This window comes from Stenella coeruleoalba (assembly GCF_951394435.1).
Source record: "Stenella coeruleoalba genome assembly, chromosome: 6".
NCBI classification, from domain to species: Eukaryota; Metazoa; Chordata; class Mammalia; order Artiodactyla; family Delphinidae; genus Stenella; species Stenella coeruleoalba.
The window spans coordinates 42962996-42989138 of record NC_137151.1 but is presented as its reverse complement, the minus strand read 5'-3'; the positions used below and the strand labels follow the sequence as shown (position 1 = coordinate 42989138).

General features: G+C 38.9%; 1 protein-coding gene across 33 annotated transcripts in view; it reads right to left on the bottom strand.

Moving 5' to 3' along the window:
- The window catches only part of LOC307187576 (uncharacterized protein), a 791299-nt gene that overhangs the window by 716619 nt on the left and 48537 nt on the right, over window positions 1-26143 (bottom strand). For 27 of the 33 annotated variants that reach the window (XM_079923801.1, XM_079923799.1, XM_079923785.1 and 24 more), the window contains one exon: window positions 24517-24689. The exons of 4 other annotated variants lie outside the window; for them this stretch is intronic. The gene's annotated coding sequence lies outside the window, so the exon portion shown is untranslated. Of the gene's footprint in view, window positions 1-1773; window positions 1819-24007; window positions 24475-24516; window positions 24690-26143 lie in introns of those variants that run through there. 2 more of the 33 variants (XM_079923796.1, XM_079923797.1) reach the window with 2 other exon arrangements.

The window sequence follows — 26143 nt, the reverse complement described above, 5'->3', positions numbered from 1 at the left end:
AATGAAGAATCAAAGCACAGAAGATTCAGGATATATTTTAGAGTCAGAGGAAGAAAAGGGATCAGAAATAACTGTCATGTTTTTACTTGAACAGCTGAGTGTATGGTAAGCCATTAACTGAGATGGAGATGATTGGGAGGAATACTTCTATTCCTTCTCTCTTAGGTGCGAGAGGTGGAAATTCACCTATTCAGCTTTGTCCAGCAGCAGTCCTTGAAAGCATGAAAAACGGACTTTTATCAGCTTTCCTCATTTTTCTTATGTTCTAGAGTTCTATTTAAATCACAATATTCTAGGTTGCTGGCATGCTTTTCTACTCCACTCCCATCAACTTCAAATCCTAGTTTAAAATCCAACTCCTCTAAGAAAACTTTGCTGATTGAAACTCTCCACATGATGATTACTCCTTATTAATATCCATTCTTTCCATTTTTATTATAAATCGGTTGCTCTATTTTTGCTGTTGGATTTAGACCAGATTCCTTGGCCTTCTTTTCTTTTTCAGCCTCTAACTGCCCCACCTCCCAACTGCATCCTTTGCGTATCCCCAGTGCCCCACCGAACTCTGTGCTACCCAAGCCTGAGCTCTGCTCCCTCCACAACTGTTCTCTAACTGGCATTCCCTCCTCATATTTCTACCTGCCTCACAATCCAGCCAATCCTTTAAGACTCAGATCAAGAGATCTCTTTTCAAAAACCATTTTTGACCCCTCCCCAGTCAGAGGTGATTCCTCTCCCCCCATCCCCTAGGAGGCAGTGGAGTATAATGGCTAACATTTCCAGCTCTGGAGTCAGGCTCTCAGCTCACAGGCCCACCTCGGCCTTGTCTTAGCTGTGTTCCTTTGGGTAATTTATTAATATGTATAGTTCTCTACTACTTCATCTGGAAAGTTATAGGGTGGGGAGGGAGGAAGTAAGAGTACCTATAACTCATAAAATTGGCCTGAGGATTGAGATGACACACCTAAAACATATCACAAAGTCTGACACATAATAAGGACTCTTCAGTGTTAGATACTTTTGCTATTTTCATTTCAGCATTCTTCGGCTCTCCTGTAAAAATAACAATCTACTTTGTGTGTGGTTGTCTTTAACCCATCAGATTAAAAGCTCTCTGAGGATATGATGGCCCCTTTTTCATCTTTGTATTTAGAAGATATTTTATGAATATCTAGTGATAAATAAAGGCTGAACATAAAGTAAACAATTTTAAAGATTTTCATTTCTTTTGCCCAAATAGATTGATTCTTCTTAAAGTAGAAATACTATCTTTTCGCTTATTTTAAAATTGCATATTGGCCAGTATGCACATATACTGTGTGTATATATATGTATATACACACACTATATATGCTGTGTATATATATTATACAGTCTACATTTTCATTTGTTTTGAATTTTCTGAATTAAGAAACTCCAAAATAATCAATACTAGTAATGCATATATCATACTAAATCCACCAGTGATGCTGATTTTGAAAAGGAATACTATCTCTTCATTTATCCTAAACATAAGGAATTATCCCAATGGGGCATCATTCCAACTCACAAAACTCTTCAGGCTTCTGAAGACCCAGCGTTAGCAGGAGGTTCTTATTAGTGACATGTGCCTTCTCATCAACAATCAACTAATATTTATTGGACAAAGCGTGGATGCAGCATACCATGCTGTGTGCTTTGTACACATTTTCGAAATATGAACACACTATCTCTGTTCTCTTACATGTCAAGAAAGACAACACTCATGACCATAATAAATAATAAAAAACATACGTATCTCTATAGGTATCTCATCTCATAGAAGAAGGAAAACCTTCAATAAGCAGGTAGGTCTTGACAGGCTTTGAAATATGACAAGGACAGTGTCTAGTGGAGAAATAAAGGGAAAGAATGTGGATTTGAAACTCAATCAAGGGTCAGTTGTAGTTTACTTTCTTTTTAACTAAGTACGACATGCTAAAATAGGGATAAAAACTAGATTAAAAGATAAACTTGGAGTCTTTGCATCTTTCTTCACAAAGTACCACTTAAGCTAGAAAGGATTTCCCAGTTTCTAGTAAACATAATGTTATTATATTCTTTGTTCCTAGATTATCTTATATCCCAATAATTATAGATGTGAATTACCCAATCCTGCCTAAAGAATGTCATTTTTCTCCAGTGATGAGCTGGTTTCAAAACTCCAGAATAATTATGCTTTAATATAATCCATTGTAGTTTTTTCTCTGGTTCATTTGTTTTTTTCTTTCTTCACCTTTCTGTCCTTCATTTCTTCCTTCTTTTCTTTCCTTTCTTCTTTTGAGTTTTTCAGCATTTGTGAATAATCTGGTCAACCTTCCAGCTAACAGTCTGTGTCTTCAGCCACTAGTCAGCAGCTATACTCTATTCCACAGACTGAGCTATTTAACTGCACAAGTTCTTGTCTCCAATACACACTCTTCTCTTCTCGGTTGAGTTATAAAACATACTTTTTTCATCAACCTCTAAAAAAAAGTAACAAAGGCTCCATTCTTACACACACACTCAAGCATCCAGGATGATTTCTCATGTAGCATCCATTTAAACTCTCAGTATTTCCATGTTACAATCTAACTGCCTATGGCACATCCTGAATTCTGATAGAAACTTCTCCAATTCTATCTGTAAAATTCATCTCTCTTGATGTTTGACTGACAAACTACCTAAAGTACACTCAAACTGAAACAAGTGGCTAATAAAACCACTGAGATAACCATTCTCTGCTTGGATTCTTGATTTCTACATACTTCTTTATTCGTATCTAGTAGAGCCTCCATGGATTACACATTTGAATTTAATAAAATTTTGGCCTATGTCTTTCTGCCTCCTACATTTTTTCTCTGCTCAGCTACTAATAGTTATTTTCCATTAGCATTCAAGTTAACTTAGTGGCAAAATCCATAATCTCAAATACAAAACTGTTCAGCTCTAACTGAAAGTAAAGGACATCTCCTAATTTTGTACCCCACATTTACACCTCAAAATCGTTGTAAGAAAACCACTCTTACCTTTCCTGTTTGTTTTTAATCTCCAGCCTCAACAAAACGACCTATGTTAAAATTGAGGACATTTATTTTAATTCATCGAAATTGGTCTTTGCCACTGCATTGTTTGCCTTTTTGCCACTGAAAAATGGGGACTTAGAGAGTAATGAGTGAGAGAGGGCTCTGGAAGGAAAAGACATTATTTGATATAATAACATCATAATAATAGAGCTCCTTCCCCACACGCTTCAAAACTGGCTCAGAATTTAGGAAATGGAATGCAATTACTTTTTTAAGTGGGAATTTAAGTAGGAAGTTAAACAGTTTAACTGCTTTATTTTTAAGTAGTAAGCTCCCACAGGGTGGATTTTGCTCTTTTTATTTACTGCTGAATCCCCATGTCTAGAACAGGTGCCTGCCACATGGTAGGGGTTAGCTCAATAGAAGTTAAATGAATGAGCTACTTTACCAAAAAAATGGTGAAACTTGTTTACTAGCTGTCAAAAGTAGGTTCCTTCATGCATAAAATAGCATCAACTGTGTAATTTGCCCCTACTTCCTCCTTTTGCAGAAAGCCAACAAAAGAACTGTAACTTTTTACCTAAGGATCAAAGGTGTCAACCTATTGGCTCATGCTCCTTTAAAGTCCTGGATAATAGTCTTTGGTTATTTTTAGATAATTTCTTTTGTTTCAGGCTTGAAAAGAAGTATTAACAAAGATCAAAAAATAAATCACTGATTCAGAGCAGGAAAATGCATATTAAGAAGTTCAAATTACAGTATGTGGAAGCTGTGAGCTAACCTTCCCAGAATACAAGTCAGATCTAGCTTTAGATACTAAAGTACTATATTGGTCTCACTTGGGACCCATCAACATAAAAGGAATGAAGAGAACTTGAAGAGTTTAAAGTCTGAAAAGGAAAGGAGAAAACAATTTAACAATTATAGAGTGACCCATACATTCTCAATACCTAAAACAATAAGCCAAGAGGTAGAAAAATACAAACTAAATTGTAATAATGGTTAACTCTAGGTTGGTGGGATTTTGAGTGAGTTTACTCTGACCCATAATTTTCCAAACATTCTACAATAGGTATGTAAGACTAGCAGAATCAGAAAGAAAATAATACACATACTTCTTAAACCAAGAAAAAAACCAAGGGTAAAATCATGTGATACATGAAGAAAAATTAAAGGATTAAGATTACAGTTGGCCCTCCATGTCCGTGGGTTCTGCATCCATGGATTAGGAGGGCCTACTCTATTCTTTGTACTGAGTGTTTCGTATAAGGAACAAGAGCATCCTTGGAGTTTTGTTTTTTGTTTTTTTTTGGGGGGGGGAGGGTGTCCTAGAACCAATCCCTTGCAGAACCCAAGGGACAACTGTATATAGCCAACTAAGAGAAAGCACATTGGTGATTTTAACAGTCTTCACTGTTTAAAGCAGCCATTAACCTAAACCTACTGCAAAGCATATAGAATGGACTTATTTCTTGTTAAATAATTATATATATATATATACACACACATATGTGTATGCATAAATACACATACATACACAACATATACACACACACATACATACTGACAGGGAGTAAGATTCTTAGAGAAAGGGCAAAGGCACATAAACTATGTGAAAAAAGAAAAAGCGTCTATATGATTAGGATATCATTTAAGGCAGCAGCTCTTATACAGTGATGAGATGTGAAGATGGAGAACATGAACAAAGGTAAAGGAGTATGCCTTCCCAAGGGGACACTGAAGAATGTCAGGAAAAGGAGACATGTTTAAAGTAAAGGTTGAAATAGAATGCCTATTGTGCTGCAATCAAGGCATACCCTTGGAAGTGTCCAATGTGTGAACACACATTCTGGAGTAGAAAAATGTTTGAGAATTCCTAACCTACCATCTGCAAGGTGAAGGATTCTGGAGAGCCCAAGACAACATGGGAACAGGCAGTTTCACTTGCAGCGTCATTAGAAATGAAAGGTCTTGTCAAAAAGAAAGGACCCAATGTAAAGTAATTATACCCCAATAAAGATGTTAAAAAAAAAAAAAAAAAAAAAAGAAAGGACCCAAAATTAAGCTCAGTTTGTCTCACAAAGCTGACTGGAAGCTTTCCTGATATCTGTATATCTTGATCCGAAATTATCTGGTAGAATACAACCCAAAACCTAGTAACTTCCTTGACCCATTCTGTGGTCAAGGAGTTGTATTATTCTTAACAAAGCTGTCATTTGTAACCAGTTTCTTTCCAGTTGTCACAGAGATAGTAAATAAGAAATGAACAGTATTCACATAACAAAAGGTGGCCTCTCTCAAGTGTCATAACCGTACCATAAAGAGGGATATCAAGAAAATATGCTCTCACTCAAAGGAATTGCTCTACTGGCAGAAATATCAGGAATGTTATCAAATGCCATGGTTAATTGGAGAGACACTTGGAGGATACGGGGTTTTCCAGGCTCTTGAAATCACATTGTATAGGTATCTATTTCCCTTTGACCTCACAACAATGACAATCACCAGGTATATCTAGGATTAAAATGGTTTGGGTCAATTCAAACTTTCACACCGGATCTGAACAAGGCAGATAGAAAACACAATCCAACCTAAACCATCCATTCAGGATAGGAGCCCCTTCCAGGCTCTCCAATTCCTCAGGCAGTGCTACAACTGAAAACACAGTCAAAGGAAGCATTCTACAAGAAATTCAACTGGCTTCATTCTTCAAAGAGGAGTAGTGAGGATTTACCCAGCACCTACTATGTGTTGGCAACTGTACTGAACATTTTACATCCACTATTTCTTTGGGTTCCTGAGACTGTCCAGTTCTTGCTACTCTCTCTAAAGTTAAATTTGGGGAAATTCAAAAGTCCCTGGAAGGCCCCCATCAGTAGTAGCCAGAGAGGTGTTTAGAGTAAGTCCAAGACTAACCTAGTCCCAGGCACTCAAAGAAGGCTACATAGTACAACTGGATGGAGAGGAGTGGAAAATTGTTGTATTATGGAAGGCCTGACGCCACCACCTTGCATCAGAGCAAATTCTGAAGGAGTTCCAAACCTGAATTATTCTCCTTAGGGTTATTAACTCACCCTATTTGGCTCTTATATACCTCACTCACTCATTCTCTCTCTCAGTTTCTATGCCCTCATGAGACAAAAAGGGTGCACAGAGTTGGTGAGAGGTGACAAAGATCAAAGGGCAGCATCACCCTGCTTGTTCCAAGGTGTTAGCCCTGGGACTCTACTGTTACTCTCACTTCCACCCACAACCCTTTTATTTTCTGATGTATATTGAACACTGACCAGAAAGCTTTCTCCATTCCCATGCCCTACTCTCTATCTCATCTCCCTTTCCACATCCTATTCCCTCTACCTACACATACACACACACACACACACACACACACACATTCTTACACACCTCCTTTTTGCTTTAAAGGGCTCTGAGTACTCATCAGAGAGAAAAGGAAACATTCAGACCTCACTGGCTATACACATGTACCCCAAGTCAAATTCTGACTTGGTTTGGGGGTGGTTTCAATTTATTAGTTTTATTAGTTTCACAGTCACTAGTCAATGCCATACAAGAATCAATTTCGAATACCCTTCCTTGAAACGGAGTTTTGACGGTCCTAGTTTAGGGCAGAGGCTAAAACTAGATAGCATTTTTTTACATCACTTTTGTGAATACAGCATGTTGGCAAAAGATTATTAAATAACTCTTGTTGCCAATTTCCCTTTGTTATCCACATCTCAGAAACCTGCACAACTCAGCTGCATGTAAAACGATGCAGAAGCATTTTGGTGCCAGCAGCGATGCACCCGTCAGGCAGAGGGCCACATGGGCACTGGAGAGGCCCCTCTTTAAAAGTCAGCATTCCCTCCCAAGTGTGTCCTTCCTGTTCTCTAATGCTATTTAAAGCCACATAGGGCTCTCTTACTTCCATCTGAGTAGTAGGCTCTTCGCTCTGTTCCTCTTCTGGTCTGTACTGAAGAGATGTAAAGGGAAAAGCCTCAAAGGTGGGAAGTTATAAGTTTATGTGCAGCAACGAGGCAGCCATATCCTTCTGCTTTCCCCTGAAAATCAAGCATCACCTTATCGTTTCCTCACCAAGATTAACTCCTGCTTCCTGAAGAGTATTTCTGAGGTAGAAAGCAGAGGTGGTGAAAAAAGGGGGAGCTGAAAAGTCCAATCTGTCAAGCTCCATTTTAGAAGAAAGGAAAACTGAAAAGTGAGCGTATTTAACGTGAGCCATTTCCTGCACTCAGGAGGGAAGAAAGCGCGCAGCAACTGCGTGCTGGAGGAGATCCGCACTGGTGTTATCTCTGACCTGCAGCTTAGCCCCAGTGTCTCAGCTGCCAAAAAGCTCCCATTCAACGTTGTGCTGAGTTCATCAATGCTCCACGTGTCAGGATCCTAACAGGAAAAAGCAGGACAGACAGTCTCTCCATTCAACCGCCTGGGGACCCCATGACAACTAAAATCCCCTCGCAGACCGTCCATATCAACCTTCGGCAGGTCAGAGCACACAACCCCTTCAGAACCACAGGCTCAGGCCCACACCCTTTCCCCCTGTCAACATTGTCACTTTAAACAGAACATCGAGCCTTATCACGAAACCTGAAGTAAGTATGACAATTAAGATGGATTGCAAAGCCTGCTTGTGCTTCACAATTAACAATCGCTTGGCAGCGGGTTCCACACAACTGTTGGGGGGTATGGCAAGAACTTTATCCCTGCTTAGTGCTGCATTAGCATATTTAGTAGCCTGCAAGACATAATTCCTAAGACATGAACATATTTTTGTCTTTTTAAAAAATCTGCAATTAAGCTATAATATGTAGAAACTCTGCACCCGGCAATCAACGTGCAAACACCAAGATGGAGCTGGGGGAGAGGAGGGCAGGCGAGAGAAATGTTCCCCCAGTGCTGATAACACCCTGAACCAGTAACTGCTTCCAGTGTCATGGGTTAGCTAGAAAACTGTGGCTCCTTCCTGTCTGTGACAAATTTGGGGGTGGGGGGGAGGACTGGGGCTGCCCTGCTGATGGCATCAGGTGATTGCTTTGTTAGAGCACAGCTATGTGCTTTAAACCCACAGATGAAAAAAAAAAAAAAAACAGACCCGAGCTGACCCTAGTGTTTCCTTAGCAAACTATGCTTTTTATCACAGAAAGTACTTTCTGATTCTCAATCTCTGAGTAATAAGCGATGCTGATAAAAATCACTTTTATTTGACAAGTGTGAGGGCTCTTCCTCAAGTTGTCCGTGATTTTCCCTTACTTGCTGGCCCATCTACCACACTGATGAAAAAGGATCAGGGAGCACTGTGCCAACCTTACCAAAAACACAAGCTGGGTACTGTCCTAACCTTCTCTAGTGCTTTCACTGTACACGCTTGGCCCTAGAGTCCAAGCAAGCTCCGGGTGGGGGCTGAGGAGAAAAAGAAACACAGCCAGATCTTTCTGAGACAGCAGGACTTTGTCTTTCTTGATATCTGGGTTGCAAGAAGGCAGGATATCCTGCCAAATATATTACAGCCATGAGACCCACCTTGTGACTTAAGACACTGAAGAAGCTGAGGAGCACAGAAAACACAGGTGTGTGTTTCTGGGAAAGAAACCTCACCCATTTACTCTTTTGTAAAAGACAGCATACACACACACACACACACACACATATACACAGGCACATGCACAGACACACGCATGCCCCCCCTTTAGGTGAGCAGCTCTCCAGTGGCATAAAAGCAAGCATATGAAAGTAACAAATGAGATTTAGCACACAAAGTCTTTCTTTACAAAACCAGAAGAGTAGCAGATTAAAGCACCTGGCAGTCTTGGCAAGCCAAAAGAAAATCTAAGCTGTGACAAAACAAAACAGGTGTACAGGTATAAAACTTTTGCTTTCCAATAATGCCCCTCTCTTCACTGGAATGCTTTGACAGGTGCAGAAGTTCAAGTTACAGTGGGGAAGTGGCAAATAAATACACAGTATTAGCGTCTGACGTGCTTGCTGAGCACCGGGGATGTTAATAACTGGCAAGGTACACTAATCTCTGATTGCAACATTTGGTTTACCTTAATCTGGAGGGACAGCTGTATTAAAGAGGGAATTATACTAATCAGTTCAAGGCCCTTGCATATAAAACTTCCCATTAGGCTTAAAGTACACCAGCTTATGCTCATTCTCTAGGAGCCTTACATCTGGTTCTGAATAAGGCTGCCTCTCATTTGCAAGGTACAAACTGAAAACAAGGGGGAGGGGGGCTGACAGTTGCTGGAGGATGGGTGATAGAAGAGTAAGCTACTAATTCTTTGAAATTTTTAACAGCACAAAACTAGCTTCTAGGCATCTTAATACTAAAAGGGGAAAAAAAAGCATGTGTTATCAACCCTAGGCCATTTTTTCCTGTTACCGGAGGTGACCAACATAAAATAAAATTGATGATGTCAGTCAAAAACAGCTAAGCACAAAGCTTGGCTTTGTTATCTTAAGTCAGAAGGTATGATAGGCCATGCCATATGGCTCTAATCCGCCTCTATCTCCCATCACCTAACAGGAAACCTTCATGTAGCATGACCTTATTTGGCTGGTTCCAGGTTAGGGCTGCCCAAAGGGGATTTTTCTGTTTCTACTATATCCAAGGTTTATGTTGATTTTTTTCTGAGCCCTGCAAACTATAAATCCGACTGATTACTCTGCACTCTTTTGCTTGACTGAGCCTTTACAATCAGACATCCCCGTTAACAATAAGCTCCTAATGAATCAAACATCTATGGCATTAGTTTCACCTAGCTGCCTCTTTCCCATGCACTGTGCTGCTTTGTCAGACCTGGTTTGATGAGAAAAGCTAGTGACACTTGCTGCACCTATTGATAAACAATTCAGTAATGAGGAGCATAACAAAAATTACCTAAAACAACCTGATTAAAAATGACAGGCAAGGCTTACTCCATTGCTCTATAGCGAAGGTAACTCTGGTCCTGCACTGGGAAAATAACGAGGTAAAATAAAATTTCCTTCTTTATCAAGGAGTTCACTTCTGAATGTGTGTTTATGAAGAGATTAAATTTTTCCAGTGAAGTTTTAAATTCTTTCAGATTATGTGATTATCAATAACATTAGGGACTCATGGAATTCAGGATGCTTGTCCTTCAACTTTCTGAGATGAACTCCCTGCTTGTTCTGCTTAAAGTTTCTGAATAATCAAACTAATATTGAGATCTTCACTTACTTTCTTAAATGTGAATTTAGTCATTGAGAAACTCATTCGTGCAAGTGCTAATCATTAGGTAAGTATAGTGTGGGCACAAAAAGAGAGATTCTAAGATACAAAAAAAATTTTGGAACAAAGTTGAAAAAACCTTCATGGACAAGATTATCTTCCTAAAAGGAATAACTTAACCTTACCATGGACATTGAAGTTTCTTTCATTGGGGTCACCCAGGGGACCTTTGCAACTTCAAAACAAGCTTATACCCAGGGGAGGCCAGGCTCTCGTGAAAGCTTGATTCAAAGACAGAAACGTGTGGGTTTTGCAATTGTGTGGCAGCATGTTGGGAGGGTTTCCATCAGTGCACAGATGCACTTGAAAATCAAATATGGACATGGGGAATGTTTTTTGGAGATGGAAAATGAGTGCTGATGACATGTTTATACTTCGCAGATGGATCCAGTACAGAACCATTTTTTGTAAAGAAACAATATCCACCATTTGCTAATTTTTTTTAAACAGCTACAAAATGGTGGCACAAAAAGTGAATATTCCCATCATACATACTCCACCTGTTCATTGGTCTTACAAATGTCTTCCATCCTGACTGTAATCAATGACTGTTGTAGTCTTATTTTTTCTCAAATGTTATCCAAAAGAATATGAAAAAAGAAACACAATACACAAAGGCATTTGGAAGAGCAAAATGATTTGAAATTAATTTGCTACATATGAAAAACTTAGAAAATGACAAATGCTATTAAGTAACAAATGCCGAGTTAATCCTGAAAAAATGCATCTTCTTATTGGCATATTTTCTCCTTAAATGTGATATCAGAGCAATTTTTGAACATTTTCTACTTAGAGTCTAGAATTGTCTCCTGTATTCCTTCTTTTGGTCCCACCTTGGATCCCTTAGGTATTTGAACCTCTGGAAAACGCAAACACTTAGCATAGTATAAACACTAGTTGTTGCCTTATTACTGATACATTATAGTGATAGTTTATAGTTATAAATTATGATAACCTGGAAATGCACAATATGTATAGAATATGTATTTATAAGAAGATAATGTATTTATAAGAAGATAATCTAAAACATTTAACTACCAAAGAACATTATTAATGGCATTGTAAATCTGCTCAGTAGGAGATATCAGGATAATCAACTCAACTTATTGCCACCATCAATAATATTAACTTGCCATTTCAGGTATGAAATATTGATAAAAGTGACTCACCTCAAAGATGTAGAGACTGTAAAACAATGAAGAAGATGTGGATGTGAAATATAAAACCTCATAGTTTGATCATTTAAAATAAATTCTGAACACATTTTCAGACTTGAATGAGTATGTTTTTTTAAGTATTCCAAAAAACATATGACATACTGAAATTAATTTTTTCTTAGTTTTGGTCAGACAAATTAACTTTTCCTGATTTTTTTACCTTTCTTACCATCTATATTCAGAACCTACTGAATTCCACAGCTAACCTTTAGTCAATCATGTTTTTCTTCTAAGAATTAGTTTGAGGTTAAGAATTAGAAATGGAATATGAATCCCAGAAAACAGTCAAACAGCCTGAGACTGGATAATAAAATCTTGAGAATATATATAAATCGACATGTTCTTTCAACCCTGTTGTTTCTGGCAGTGTACCAAACATAAATCTGCAGTTCTACATTCTGTGATTCTAACACCTTGTTATCATCCTGGAACTAACAAAAGCCTGTGTACTCTTCTCTAAATAAAGCAAGTTTTCGTTTTTATTGCTGGATTTTTGACACATGTGAATAAGGACAAAACATTTTATAAATTCTTAATTATTTTTTGCCTATCCATCAAAAAAAAGTTTTAGTCAAAGGCTTAATGTATTCTTAGAGTTCCACAGAAAATTTTATTTAGTACTCTATCTAAGTTAAACTCACTGAACTTTGGAACAGTCAAGAAAAATGAAAGTATATCCTCCCAATTTTAGCACTTATTACATAGTTATGTTCTAATCATCATTCAACAAATGCATAGACCATAAAGATCTATGGAAAAAATTAAAATCATTTGTTTCAATTTCTTTATTTAAAATATTAGGAAAAGGAGGTCCGAGAGGCATTATCACTATTCAAGTTCACATAACTAGAGTATTCCTGGAAATCATGTTTTCTGAGGCTTGCTTTATTCTACCAAACCATTGTTTGCAAATTTTGTAATATTTAATTATAGTGGACTAATTTTATGTTATTAGTCATTTATTCACTAAGTACTATATTAAGTAGCATATTATACAATAATACAGTGTTTAGAGAACATCACGCTTAGAGAATAAGTGAATAATAAAATAAAATTAATAAAACAGATTCTTCCAATGCCTAAATTGTTGCCTGCATATAAATTCAACACCTGTTTAAGATCACTAGACTATTAGTCAATAAGTTAATTATGTGATAATACAATCAGGTCCCCACTGCCAAGCAGAAGTTATGTAAGGGTGCTACTTAACCAAAGAACAGCTTAAATATAGGGACCTTGTATGTTACTCTGGTCCCTGCCTGTCTCTTTAGCAGAGAGATCCAGGGACAGAACACTCACTGTAATCCTGATCATGCCACTTAACATTCATATACGGAAGAACCAGAGAGCTTTTCTACATCAAAGTCAATACTGATACGCAAGGTAGTCCAAAGGGCAACCTTTTAAAGCTTGAAGTTTATTATCCACTATTATCTTCCGGATATGCTTCCAAATGGGGAGAACAGTGAATATTCCCAAGTTAAGTCATCCTTACTTCACAGAGCTGAAGCAGTTTTCCTGAGCCCCAGATTTAAATGTGAGAAAGCATGGCTATCTCACAAGCATGTTGGACTAATTCCCAAAGGGATCATGGGTATCTGAATAGTAGCTGGTGGGAATCCATGGCTTGTCACCTCTATCCCTAATTTCTGGCAGTAGTCACAACTCTGCCAACAATTATAGGTGATATATGTGTAAGAAGACAATATGTTTCTCTCTGCTATGAAAGGGTATGCATTCATCAGACTGTCTTTAGTACAAAGAAGGGAATTCTTCCACCGATGAAAGTTAAAAGTCACGGATGTCTGCCTAATGATGATACTGAATACTTCTTAGTTCACATGTACATCTTTACAACTTAAGATATTTATCCAACACCTCCAAGCTGGCTGAGTGTTGTTAACCAAAGAACAGCTTAAATATAGGGACACTGAGTATCAGATATGGCTTTAGGCATTTTGAAGTACGATGCCCTGGACTTTCCTAAATTTGTTCTAAGAAATGTTCTGGATGGAGTCTGTTCCCACTGTTAGCATTAGTTATGTAAAGGTGTATGTGAGTCTAATTTTTCTAACTGGGTCAGTTGGCTAGTTTATGTTTATCCAGATATTAGCTGTAGTGATTCATATATCCTAATCCTAATTAGGATTCAGACATAGTAATTGGTATATAACTAAATATGTAATAATCATGTTCTTTTCTGTTATTTACATTATAATTATCCATTAAAATTCAGCCAATCAGAGAAATTCCCTGATGGTCCAGAGGTTAGTACTCTGCGCTTTCACTGCTGAGGGCCCGGGTTCAATCCCTAGTTGGGGAACTAGGATCCCACAAGCTGGGGGGCATGGCAAAAAAAAAACAAATTCAGCCAATCAAAGTAACATAACCTGTAGGCAAGGAGAAGTTTGGTTCTCACGTAAAAAGAACTTTAAAAATATCTTTTGGGTAGAATTTTAGACATTTATACTCATGTTGAAGTTCCTTTAGTTTGTATTGAATTTGTCTTACAGTATTCCCATCCAGCATATTGAATGGCAGAATATTAGACTTCTTTTTACAGTCTTGAAATCCAATAGACAAAACTTACTTTTGCTTATTACCTAGCTCCCACTGCTGACCAAGGAAAGATCGAGTTACATCTGATGTTGTTATTTTTCATTGGTGTAGCTAATTCTGCCAGTGGTGATAACACTAGGACTGCAGTAGTTTCTACTTCCACTCTTCAGGGGCTACCAGTTTTTATAGTTACCTTAAGAAACCAACAGTAACCAGCAAAGCACAATCTCATCTTTTGCATATGCTCAGCTTTCTCATTCTATGAAACTAACAACGTCATGAAGGTTTTAGAAACTGTCATATAGTTGGACCCCTAACTGCATGGAAATTGGAAAAGAATTTGGAGTTCTATCAATAAAAAGTCAGGGAAAATTTGCATGGGTAAGCTCCTACCTCCACATCAAAGGACACAACAGGATTAATATGCGGGGTTTACAGAATTGATCCCAAAATGTAGTCAGCTCCTAAGGAGTTCAAAATTCTAATATTTATAAAATACATTATTTTGTCAAATAGGTAGTCAGACACAGAAGACCTGCCATGGGTCCTCATTCCCCTCCGGCTAAGTTGTACAAAAGGGTTACTAACTCTCCCACCCTTATCCAAGTGGAGAATAGATGTTGTGTGGCTTTTCTGTGGCCTCTCCTGTCTCCACAGAAAGTCATGTTTACTACATGTGACCTTTGCACTCTAACACTCCCAGACCTCTAATTATGTGCCTACTGTAACATCAGATGGAATCTTTTCACTTCCTTTTGCCTCCAAGAGTTTTAAGTTAACTGGAGTCACTATATTTCATTGAGAACCATGTTATAACATTGTTCTAAACAATTTGTCTTAAATTATATACTACTAGAATTTTACTTTTTTTCAAGTAACAAATCATCTTAAAAGATACTAAAGTCAATTGTTTAATAAAGTGGATCACTAAGAATTTGAGTTCATTGAAGTCAATTTAAACTATATTCTACAATATTCCAATTAATTCATTTAATGCATATTTACCAAGTCCTAACATGTGCAAAGCACTGTAAATCAAAATAGACATAAATTTATGGAGCCTCAGGTCTCACAGTGGAACCAGTTCTTCAAAATTTTTGTTCAATTATATGTTGATATATGAAGCTTTGGGGGTTTCTTTTGGCATATGAAAATTTATTACTACCATGTTTTCACCATCAAAACTTAGTCTTTCCTTTCTGCCTTCACAGAGGGCCAAAAGAGAGAAATTGGCAACTTTGACAATGCAAACTCCATGTCGCCAAGGAGAGCATGACCTTCGCAACCAAATCCAGCAACCAGAAATCACTTTCCTCAATAAAATTTAAGCAACCATCATTGGGTAAAAAGATGATTTTTTTTCTTGCTGTTCTTAATCAGATGGACCCTGAAACACTCTCTGATGGCAGCATTTGGCTGTTTGGTTCCAACTCCTACTTTCTCCAGGACAATTTCCTTTGCATGAAAAGCACCTTCGAAAGGGTTGGCCTTCAGGGTTATGCCCAAATGGGCTTTCTTGTACTGTTTATCATGACACTTCTGATCTCATCCGTGGCCCCAGAGCTTCCTGGCAGTATAAAAACCATGACACTTGCTCATCCTGCTAGCACAAAAAGCCTGAAAAGAGCAGAAGCTTTTAAAAAGATTTTGCCTTATTTGATATAAACCAACTCTGTCATCTCTACTTCCTAACCAATTATCTCTTTAGCCACTCATATTGGTATATGATAAAGAAATTTTAACTTCTGAGAGCCTTACATGGTGAGCTCTATAGTGTAATGGTTAAACTAATGGGCTTTGAAGATGGCAGCATAGGAAGATCCTGAACTCACCTCTTCCCATGGACATGACGAATCTACAATAACATATGGAAAAATACCCTCTGAAAAGACTTGAAAACTAGTTACACAGTTCCTTCACAACAAACAGTAAAAGGGCCACATGGAGATGGGTGGGAGAGGCAGAGACGGAGTCTCGCCAAAAACCCCATGCCCAGCTTGGCGACCCACAGTCAGGAGGGATCTCACAAATCTGGAGCTTCTCTCTGAGGAGCAAGGGGTTCATGCCCCACCCCAGGAACCCCAACCACTGGGATCTGCAATGGAGAGATGAGCCCCCAAAATGCCTGGATTTGAAAACCAAAGCTGTAGGAAACTGAGATATTTCTCCTAAAGGGCTTGCCCTGGGGACCAGCACAAAAGCAACAGTTTGAAAAGCGCCTAGACTATACGTGAAGGAGATTCATTTGATAATCCTAAAGTATCTTCTAGGAGAGCGGGGCCCTGTTGGGACGCTCTCTCTGGGGATGGAGGAGCTGGTAGGTACCATTTTTGTGCTCTTCCTCTACCTTGAGTAGCGCCAGCAGACACATCCTGACCCTGTGCTCTCTACCAGCCCTGCAAAAGCTAGCAGGTACGCCCTGGTCCTATGATCTCCCACTAGCTTGCTAAAGCTGGCAGGCACACACAGTTCACACACGAGATGCTCCTTGATCATCTAGCTTTGGTGGCCAGGGGGAATTGCATTCCTGGGTCCCACTGGACTCTCTGTAACAATCAGAGAAGACAGTTCTTGGCAGGCGACCACCCCCAGGGCACTGCACAGACAGCAGACTGAAACACACCCCCATCCCTTCTTTGAAAAGGGCTTATTTACTTGTCCTGGAGCTTCAGCCTGAGGCGCAGGCTTCAGATTTGCCATGCATCTAGAGGCCACAGAGGTGCACTCAGGAAATGTAGGCTGGGGAACACCATCTTTGTACTTTCCCTCAGCCTCACTACAGCTTGCTGGTACCTCCCAGAAAAGAGCTTATATGCTCATCTGAAGCCCTAATTTTTGCAAGTGTTGCCCAGGGAACACCTGATCACATGGACGAGAGGCCAGCAGGATTTACGACTGTGGTCCCACAGGAGTGCATATATTAGCATACTTTAAGTACTGCTGCCTGGCAGGCTGGCTTCCAATCAGCCTGAAACTAGGTGCTGACTGGGATTCCTCTTTTTGGAACACGGACAGGTCTTGGCACACCTTCAACAACTGGGACCTATCAAAAACAAATCAGGCTACTCAGACAATCACAAAGGTTCAAAAGACAACCAAGAGCTAGGGCAAGGTTGAAAGATAAGTTTCATCTCCACAAGGCCACTCCTTCAAGACTGGGAGAGATAGCTGTTTTAACTAATACATAGAAACAAACCAGAGTCAACCAAAATGAGGAAACAGAGGAATATTTTCCAAATGAAAGAACAAGATAAAACCTAAGGAAAAAACCTTAATGAAATGGAGATAAGTAATTTACATATTAAAGAGTATACAGTAATGGTCATAAAAAGGCTCATGAAACTTGGGAGAAGAATGGATGAACACAGTAAGAACTTCAGCAAAGATACAGAAAGTACCAAATAGAAGTCACAGAGCTGAAGAGTATAATAACTAACCTGAAAAATACACTGGAGAGGTTCAACAGCAGACTAGATGAAGCAACAGAAAGAATCAGTGACCCAGAACACAAGGCAGTGGAACTCACCCAACAGAGTAACAAAAAGAAAAAAAGAATTTTACAAAGTGAAGATATCTTAAGAGACCTATGGGACAAAATCAAGTGAAATAACATTTGTGTTATAGGAGTTCCAGAAGGAGAAGTGAGGAAAAGGGGCAGAAAACTGTGAAGAAATAATGACTGAAAACATCCCTAACCTAGGTAGGAAAACTGACATCCAGATCCAGGAATCCAAGAAAATTCTAAAAATAGATGAACCTAAAATGATCCATACCAAGACACATTACAATTAAAATGTCAGAAGTTAAATATAAGAAGAGAAACTTAAAAGCAACAAGAGAAAAAGAATGTTACATATAAGGGAATCACCATAAGACTATCACAAGATTTTTCAGTAGAAACTCTGCAGGCCAGAAGGGAGTGACATGATATATTCAAAATACTGAAAGGGAATAAACTCCAACCAGGAACACTCTACATGTCGAGGTTATAGTGCAGAATTGAAGAAGAGATAAAGAGTTTTCCAGACAAGCAAAAGCTAAAGGAGTTCATCACCACTAAACTGCCCTTATACGAAATGCTAAAGGGACTTCTTTAAGCTGAAAATAGAGGGCATTAATTATTAATAAGAAAACATATGAAAGTGTAAATCTCACTAGCAAAGGTAAACATATCATAAAGGTAGTAGATTAAGCGTTTACAAAGCTAGTATGGAGGTTAAAAACAAAAGGATTAAAAATAACTAAAATAATCAGTTAAGGGATACACAAAATAAAAAGATGTAAAATGTAACATCAAAAACATAAAACGTGGAGGGGGTTGGTAAAAGTGTAGAGTTTTAGAATTCGTTCAAACTTAAGTTGCTACCAACTTAAAAGGGACTGTTATATATATAAGCAGTTATATGTGAACCTCATCGTAACCACAAAGCAGAAAACTAAAATAGATACACAATAGATATTAAGAAAAATATCTAAGCATAACACTAAAGAAAGTCATCAAACCACAAAGGAAAATAGCAAGAGAAGAAGAAAGGAATAGAGAGGAAATACAAAACAGCCAGAACACAATTAACAAAATGGCAATAAGTACATACCTATCAATAATCACTTTAAATGCAAATGGACTAAATTCTCTATTCAAAAGACATAGAGTGGCTGAATGGATTATTTTTAAAAAGACCCATCTATATGCTGCCCACAAGAGACTCATTTCAGATATAAGAACACAGACTGAAAATGAAGAAATAGACAAAGATTTTCCATGCAAATGGAAACCAAAAGAAAGCTGCAGTAGCTATACTTAGATAAAATAGATCTTAAAACAAAGTCTGTAATAAATGACAAAGAAGGGCATTATATAATGATAAAAGGTTCAATTCAACAAGAGGATATAACAATTGTAAATATGTATTCACCCAACATAGGAGTACCTAAATATATAAAGCAAATATTAAGAGCCCTAAAGGGAGAAATTGACAGGAATACAGTAATAGCAGAGGACTTTAATATCCTACTTAAATCAATGAATTGATCATGCAAATAAAAAATCAATAAGGGGGCTTCCCTGGTGGCGCAGTGTTTAAGAGTCCGCCTGCCGATGCAGGGGACACGGGTTCGTGCCCCGGTCCGGGAAGATCCCACATGCCACAGAGCGGCTGGGTCCATGAGCCATGGACGCTGATCCTGCGCATCCGGAGCCTGTGCTCCACAACGGGAGAGGCCACAACAGTGAGAGGCCCGTGTACCGCACAAAACAAAACAAAAAAAAATCAATAAGGAAATATCAGCCTTAAACAATACATTAGACCAGACAGGCCTGGTTATACACAGAAACAGATATATGCAGAACATTCCATCCAAAAGCAGCAGAATACAAATTCTTCTCAAATGCACATGGAACATTCTCCAGGGTAGATCATTCTCCAGGCCACAAGACAAGTCTCAATAAGTTCAAGAAGATTAAAAACACATCAAGCATCTTTTCTGACCACAATGATATAAAACTAGAAATCAATTACAAGAAGAAAACTGGAAAAAAATCACAAATATGTGGAGATTAAACAACAGGCTACCATAAAAACAATGGGTCAATGAAGAAATTGAGAATTTTTAAAAAAATACTTGAGACAAATGGAAATGCAAATACAACTTACCAAATGCTATGGGATGCAGCAAAAGCAGTTCAAAGAAGAAAGTTCATAGCAATACAGGCCTACCTCAAGAAACAAAAAAAAAAAAATCTCAAATAAACAATCTAATTTTCCACCTAAAGGAACTAGAAATAAAAGAATAAACAAAGCACAAATTTAGTAGAAGGAAGGAAAAACAAAGCTCAGAGCAGAAATAAATGAGATCGAGACTAAAAAGACAACAGAAATGATCTTTGAAAAGGTAAACAAAATTGGCAAAACTCTAGCTAAACTCACCAAGAAAAAAGAGAGAGGGCTCAAATAAATAAAATCAGAAAAGAAAGAGGAGAAATTACAACTGATATCACAGAAATACAAAGGGTCACAAGAGACTACTATGAACAATTATACACCAACAAACTGGACAACCTAGAAAAAAAGGAATAAATTCCTAGAATATTCCAAAACTGAATAAGGAAGAAATAGTAAATCTGAATAGACCAATTTCTAGTAAGGAGGTTGAATCAGTAATTAAAAACCTCCCAAAAAACAAAAGTCCAGGACCAGATGCCTTTACTGGTGAATTCTACCAAGCACTTAAAGATTTAATACCTATCCTTCTCAAACTCTTACAAGAAATTGAAGAGGAGGGAACACTTCCAAACTCATTTTATGAAGCTATCATTACCCTGACATAAAAACCAGACAAAAACACCACAAAAAAAGGGGGAAAAAAAGAAAATTAAAGGCCAATATCCCTGATGAACATAGATGCAGAAATCCTCAACAAAATATTAGCAAACCAAATTCAACAATACACTAAATGGATCATACACCATGATCAAGTGGGATTTATTTCAGGATGCAAGGATGGCTCAATATTAGCAAATCAAAGTGATACACCGTATTAACAAAATGAAGGATAAAAATTATATGACCATCTCAATAGATGCAGAAAAAAGCATTCAGCAATATTCAACATCCATTTATGATAAAAACTCTCAATAAAGTAGGTATAAAGGGAATATAAATATAAAAATAGAATTATGACACAATACAACAATTCCCCTTCCGGGTATTTATCCAAAGAACACAAAAACACTAATTGGAAAAGACATAAGCACCCCTATAGTCACTGCATCATTACTTAAAGTAGAAAAGGTGTATTCACTCATTGCAGCTTTATTTACAATAGCCAAGATATGGAAACAACCTAAGAATCCTTCAAAGGATGAATGGATAAAGAAGATGTGGGCTACACACACACACACACACACACACACACACACACACACACACACACTGGAATACTACTCTGCCATAAAAAAAGAATGAAATCTTGTCATTGCAATAATGTGAATGGAACTTGAGGGCATTATACTAAGTGAAATAAGTCAAACAGAGAAAGACAAATACTGTATGATCTCACTTTTATGTGGAATATAAAATATAAAGCAAATGAACAAACAAAACAAAACAAACCCTGAAGATATGGAAAACAGTAGAGACTACCAGGTGGGAGGGTTGTTGGAGGTGGGAAAACTGGGTGAAGGAAGTTGGGAGGTACAGACTTCCAGTTGTGAAATGAATAAGTCATGGAGATGTGGCATGTACCATGGTGACTACAGTCAATGGTATTGTACTGCATATTCAAAGGTTCCTGAGAGAGTAGATCTTGAAAATTCTCATCATAAAAAAACTTTTTGTAACTTTATATGGTGACTGATAGTGACTAGATTTTTTATGGTGATCATTTCCCTGAAATGATCTAATGAAATGAAACTAATAGAATGTTGTAAGTAAATTAAACCTCAATTAAAAGAAAAAAGGGGAGTTTCCCTGGTGGCGCAGTGGTTAAGAATCCGCCTGCCAATGCAGGGGACACGGGTTCGAGCCCTGGCCTGGGAAGATCCCACATGCCGCAGAGCAACTAAGCCCATGCGCCACAACTACTGAGCCTGAGCTCTAGAGCCTGCGAGCCACAACTACTGAGCCCACGTGCCACAACTACTGAAGCCTGTGCGCCTAGAGCCCGTGCTCCGCAACAAAAGAAGCCACGGCAATGAGAAGCCTGTGCACTGCAACGAAGAGTAGCCCCCACTCACCGCCAACTAGAGAAAGCCCGTGCACAGCAACGAAGACCCAACACAGCCAAAAACAAATAAATAAATAAATTTATTTTTTAAAAAAAGAAAAAAGGGGAGTTCCCTGGTGGTTCAGTGGTTAGGACTCAGTGCTTTCACTGCCGAGGGCCCGGGTTCAATCCCTGGTCAGGGAACTAAGATCCCACAAGCCGCACGGCGTGGCCAAAAAAAAAAAAAGAATGGGCCTTGGAGTCAGATAGATCAGAACACAGTGCTTATTCTACCACTTACTAGCTTCTTTGTGGTCTTGAAAGAAATCCCTTAATTTTTTTCCGTACCTCAGTTTCTTCATTTGTGAAATAGAAATACTGATTCTTTCTCAGTAACATGCTGAGGACTAAATGAAACAGTATTCAAGAATCCCTTAGCATATGCCCTCACATGTAGTGGGTGTTTGATAAAAACTGGTTTTTATTGTAAAGGAGAGTTCTGGTGAGTTAAATGTGCGTGTGTGCTCGGTAACCGATATGACAGTTTTCGAGGTAGGTACAGTGGCAGAACTCTCTTCCTCTGAAAATAAGAAAAGGAAGCCTTGATGTAACCTAAGGAAGCAAAATATCTGAACCTAGAGCAAGGAGAGAACTGGTGGCTGGGAGGAAAGGAGCATCAGAGGTGTCTTAGCTAGAGTTCTTCTGAAAGCAGACCTTGAAACAAGGAATGGATGCATATTAGTTATCCCTAGAAATGATGAGGAAATGGAGAGGATGAAGCAGGCTTGAGGGAAAAGCCAAATAATGTGCCATGAGGGAATATAAGATCCTGCTATTGAAGATGGGACCTCTGAGAAGCATGCTGAGTGCCTCTCAGAACTGCCTGTCTAAAAGACAGGAAGCTGGAACTTTTTTCCACAGACTTCTGCCTCCCATCGGCTGTGAGCTGCCCTTGAGGGTGTTAACTCCCCCACGTTTCCATGCTAAGCTTGAGGAAACATCCAGCATGCTTCTGCAGTTCTGGAGAAGGCTCTGAGGCAGAAACTGGGAAGACTCAAAAAATGTTCTGGAGGCCTGGGCTTGTGAGGAGCTGTCCACTGAAGCTATAATTGAAATTAGAAGGGGCCTTAGGAGGATAAGAAACAGGGCTCCAAACTTTTCTGCTACAAATAGTCTTTCTGACAGACCATAAAAAGCATCAAGACAGTGAGAAATTGTTATGGACTGAATGTTTGTGTCCCCCCAAAATTCGTATGTTGAAATACTAATCCCCGATGTGAGGATATTAGGAGGCAGAACTTTTGGGAGGTGATTGTATCCTGAGGGTTGCATCCTCACGAATGGGATTATTAGTACCTTTATTAGGGACTGAAGAGACCAGAATTCTCCACCTTCTAAAATGCAAGGACACAGGAAGAAGATGGCCCCTTGCCAGCCTGCAAGCGGGTTGTCACCAAAACCTGGCAATGCTGGCGCTCTGATCTCAGACCCCCAGCCTCCAGAACTGTGAGAAATAAATGTCTGTTGTTTATAAACCACACAGTCTATGGAAGTTTGTCACAGAAGCCTGAACTACGACAGAAATGATACTAGCAAAAATAAATGCTGGCCCCAAAGATAAATCAGATATCTCATTTTCTGGAAGTTTTATCTTCGTTTTTTTAATTTATTATTAATTTTTATTGGAATATAGTTGCTTTACAATGTTGTGTTAGTTTCTTGCTGTACAGCAAAGTGAAGCAGTTATACATATACATATATCCATGCTGTTTTAGATTTCCTTCCCATTTAGGTCACCACAGAGCACTGAGTAAAGTTCCCACCTGGCTATTTTCATGGCAACTACGTCACGGTGAACAAAGTTAAATGAAATAAAAGTGCATTGAGGGCTTCCCTGGTGGCACAGTGGTTGAGAGTCCGCCTGCCGATGCAGGGGACACGGGTTCGTGCCCCGGTCCGGGAAGATCCCACATGCCGCGGAGCGGCTGGGCCCGTGAGCCATGGCCGCTGAGCCTGCGCGTCCGGAGCCTGTGCTCCGCAACGGGAGAGGCCACAACAGTGAGAGGCCCGCGTACCGCAAAAAAAAAAAAAAGTGCATTGAATCTTTCCCTTCCCAGAAGATGCTACCAGGATCAGAATTACAAGAGTTTCAAACTTGGTCATATATACATATTTACATACATATGTGTCACCCAGAAATAAAAACAGAGGATAATAAAATAAAGCCTAACCTTTCTTTTTTTTCTTTGTCCTTGGTCGTTTCACTTGCTCACAGGCGGCTGTGTGCAGAGGCCTTGCGCCCGGCGCTTCAGACCAGAGTTCCTAGACCAAAATGGCCGCACTGGACGCCTCAGCTCAAGATTGTGTGCAGACGCGGAGCCCAACACTCAATTCAAGATGGCGGCAGAGGGCCGTGTGAAGAGACGCTGCGCCCGGCACTGCCATCTGGAGCGTGAGCGGCACAGCTGCGCGCCCCAGGAGAACTCAACGCCCTCCCCTCCCGCGGACGAGAAGCCTGGAAAGCAGCCCCACCCACGACCTGATAGGGAAAGCCTGAGGCTCTAGAGCGGGAGCTCGCGCCTCTCCATTCTCTGATCCAAGAATAAAGCTTTCCTTTGCTTCTGAACCAAACTTAGTCTCATTCTATTGGCTTGTTTGACACCAGGCAGAAGGATCTAGATGGGCACCAACTTGGGAAGGTCAGTAACATAAGTACGTGTATATGCAGTCACAATCCTACCACAAAAGAAAAGATGTGGCTTCGCAAATATATGTCCCCACTGCATCATTCAGTTCTCTGTAGAGCTGATCACTGTAGGTAAGCCAGACGCCTCAGCCACCTTCTCGGAAGTCTCCATGGTATTAGTCAGACAGAAATGACTATATGCTCGAAATGACAAGTCACAGCTTGCCCTAGGAAAATGACAGGGAATATTAAACTCAGCATTGATGAGTTTAAAAGTCCTGTGGTTTCTATTTAAAGGGGCAAGTTTGTTGCCCTATTCTGATAGTGAAAGGTAAAATGATTTCTAAATGACATTTTATATTTTATAAATAATTAAATTGTCTATTCAATGCATGGTTGCAATGTCTGTCTAATCAGAGTGCCATCTTGGGTTGCCAAATAAAATGCAGAGAGTGGTGGGACCTATTTATGCTGAAAAATGATTCACTGTTCATCAGAAATTCAAATTTAACTAGGAATTCTTTAATTTTATTTGCTAAACCTGGTAACTCTATTGCCACCTTCAAACAAGTACAAAGAAAGAGCTGCACCTTTAAACAAGACAGTAAATGTTCTGGAATGTTATGCTAAAGGTTCTAGGACTTTTCAGTGGCAGCATTTTCTTTTCCGCTTTTTTTTTTTAACATCTTTATTGGAGTATAATTGCTTTACAATGGTGTGTTAGTTTCTGCTTTATAACAAACTGAATCAGCTATACATATACACATATCCCCATATTTCCTCCCTCTTGCATCTCCCTCCCACCCTCCCTATCCCACCCCTCTAGGCGGTCACAAAGTACTGAGCTGATCTCCCTGTGCTATGCGGCTGCTTCCCACTAGCTATCTATTTTACATTTGGTAGTATATATAAGTCCATGACACTCTCTGGCTTCGTCCCAGTTTACCCTTCCCCCTCCCAGTGTCCTCAAGTACATTCTCTACATCAGTGGCAGCATTTTGATAAATTGACATGTGTATTAACTCAAACAATTTACATATTGTTTCCTTGGGTACATTTCCAAAAACTTTTCAAAGCATTTCAATAATTTATTTTGTCAGAACATGGCAATTTGTATATTGAAAAAAACACCATGTTGGTGTTAGGAAAACTCATTTCAAATAGTTCCAAATGAGCTCTCAAAGACTCCTATTTACTTGTTAAGAGTCAAATATGCATACTCTAAAATGTTTTCTTTGGATTCACCTAAATATTCTCTCATAAATAAAATTTAAATCAACTTGTAATTCAGCAGTTCTGCGGAATTCTTTGATGAAGAGAAACACCCAAGAACCACATGCAGAGTCATTTCATTTTAGTTGCAAGATTCTTGTTCCAGCTCACCTTCCAAAACAATTTCAGTCAAGTAGAAATGTTCTGACAATCCCCGCTTAGAATGGCAAATAATCCCTACCTTTTCATTCATTCACTCATTACCTCTCTAAAAAGAAAATGTGCAGTTACCAGAATTTTATACAATTAGTGCTCCAAGAGTGTTTTAAATGCAAACCTATAAGAGGAAAGTTAAAAACAAATCAAAGTTAATTGTGACTGGCTGGAACAAAATACTTACATCAATATAAGGATGGCTCATCTGCTCATCATTTACCCATTACCTGGGAGATGAACACCTCCTGCTGTG